Raw genomic sequence first — 2,500 nt, 5'->3', positions numbered from 1 at the left:
CCTTTTCTTTGTTTTGGGCACCAACATGGCGGTCGTGACGTCATGTGAAAACCAAGAATACCTTGCCCATTAATTCAGTGATATAAGGGATATGAGGATTTGCTTTCTTGGAAATATGTTGCCATACTTATTATCTTTAGTGTCGCTTTACATTTCCTAGTTTGGGTAGAGCATTAAAGGTTCACTTTCCCTCTCCCTTTCTCTTGCAGTTTCTGTGAGGTTGCCTCCAGTGTCCTGGGTTTCTCCCCTTAATGTTAGCCGGTTTGCCCTCAAGCTTCAGCACCATTGAATGCCTTAGTTGATTTCCCTACTCATGGGAATGAGTGTCTCAACAAATGTTTGACCAACAGACCAGAGCTATTTTCTAATAGTCTGCCTTTTAATATGTTAATAAAGACTGATCATACTGGGCTCATTCTATCGGCAGTTATTAAGTTAAAACTTATTCGACCTAAGATGAAGGTCTGTGACTGCAGAGCTCACTCAATGAGGAGGACTGGAAGGATGTTCTTAATTCCAACAATATCGATGACGCTGTGAATCATTTGGAAAGAACAATCCAAAGCCACATGCCTCTGAAGACGGTTTCCGTATATCTTCACGCGTCCCATTTTGGGACGCACTTAACACCCCTTAACACCCCTTGTTAAGTGCCTGCAGAGAGCTAAATCAAGGACCTCACCATTTAACAGGGAGAAACTCAACGACATAGAGAGAGCTCTATGAGCTCAGTGAGCTCTGCAGTCACAGACCTTAATCTTAAGCTGAATAGGTTTTAACTTAAACACAAAGGCACGCTATATAAGGGCATAAGCTCTTCCCCCTAATTTTGAATTCACCCAAAAAATAAAGATGGCGGACGATGAGGAGAACAACGGCTAACACTGAGCATTTGTTATACTCGTCAAAAGCAATAAAACTTAACGAGAAACGTTCTGAAAATATCATTATTATTACTTTTGTGTAAGTTTTTCTTGTTTGGAGTACAATATGTCCTCGCTTCATGTGAAAAAATTGCGTTCTTGCGGTCAAATTCAAATCACCCACGCTTTTGACCTAACCCAAACCCCAATAGGACATCCGCAGGGCTTCCTTTGTCCATTCTGAGTCTTCCGTTCACCAGCATAGTGGCAAGCAGCTCCTTAGTGCATTTATGCGCAAATGAGTGAAATTTGAAGCCGGATTGACGCATAGAAACACGAACGAAGAACCGTCATTTTGCTTTGACGTTCCTTGAGAGAATTTCACGTTGTCGGAGACCTTTTGATGAGATTTTTCTACGATTCGAAAAAAAATGGAAAGCTTACCCCCAGCAGATAAAAAGAAAACGTACAGAAATCAACAGACGTGCAAATGCACCGCAAGATCCAGCGGAACAGAGCCCACATTTCAGTCTGACAATTGAAGTAAAAAAGGATCAGCAAAGTCGTTTGGAAGCCATCAAACAGCGAATAAACAATGCTAAATCAGCTCTTGGTATAGACAGCAGCACCTCTTCCATGCAGAATGCTGATTCGTATTTTGAAATTATTCGTCCATCAGATGTCGAAAGTAGCTCTTCATCCAGCACCAAGACTAATGTACTCAAAAGGCCAACAATGGCTCCCCCCCAGAGTTGTGGTGAGGTGCCCGTCCAACAACAAAGTCAAAAAAGACAGATATATGTGGAGTCTATGGTGGATGATGGATGCTATGTGTGCACAAAATCATCTTTGCAAGCACTTTGTAAGTACTTTACCACAAATCCTTTATGGCAAAGATTACAAATGGTGTTTAGCTAATTTTTCAAGTCAAGGTCAGGTTTGTAAAATTGAAGTTCCCTGTGTGTGCAACGACTCTGTTACTTGGCTCAGTTCTGGAGTTCTGGGACACCCTGCAAAGTACTATGCCAATGTTAGGTGATTACAATATGCACATGACCTATTTTGCGAGTAATCATATTTGATGAAAAATATTCCTGGAAATTATATTATAAATATTATAAGCATGATCTCTTCGATCCTTTTTTTGGCTTTGCATTTTTTTTACAACATGTCGTGGCGGGACTACATGTAGCTAGTGTATACCATCCTGTTCTCTCATGTTTTATCTCTTGTATTAAATCTGTATGCTCATTCGAGTGATACACTGATTTTAAAATTCCTCTTTGTAGAATGGTTCATGCTTTGACATGTACTGGACTCACTGAAACTCAGTATCATGGTTTTGCTGAAGCTGCTGGCATTGGTTGTGTGATGGACAAAACAATAAAAACAAGTAAGTGACCTTTAACTTACACATTATAGTACATTATTTTTACTCTTTCCATGATGTGATGTTTTCTGTCATTTCACAGCAGTGTGGTGTAGTCTGTAGTAAACTAGCATATGCCCCAATCTTCTGTTAGGGTATCATTTGAAGCTACCAATAACATTTTGGCTTATCATGACTGATGCAAGGGCAGAAGTTCAAGCTACACAAGACTACATTACAAGCGGCGATGTAAGTTGACATACAACCG

General features: G+C 40.3%; 1 pseudogene; it reads left to right on the top strand.

Moving 5' to 3' along the window:
- Positions 1–2,500, top strand: part of LOC137971670 (uncharacterized) — a 13,032-nt pseudogene that overhangs the window by 3,686 nt on the left and 6,846 nt on the right.

This window comes from Montipora foliosa, chromosome 9, assembly GCF_036669935.1.
Source record: "Montipora foliosa isolate CH-2021 chromosome 9, ASM3666993v2, whole genome shotgun sequence".
In the NCBI taxonomy this organism is placed as follows: Eukaryota; Metazoa; Cnidaria; class Anthozoa; order Scleractinia; family Acroporidae; genus Montipora; species Montipora foliosa.
This window is presented reverse-complemented; position numbering and strand designations above follow the sequence as displayed.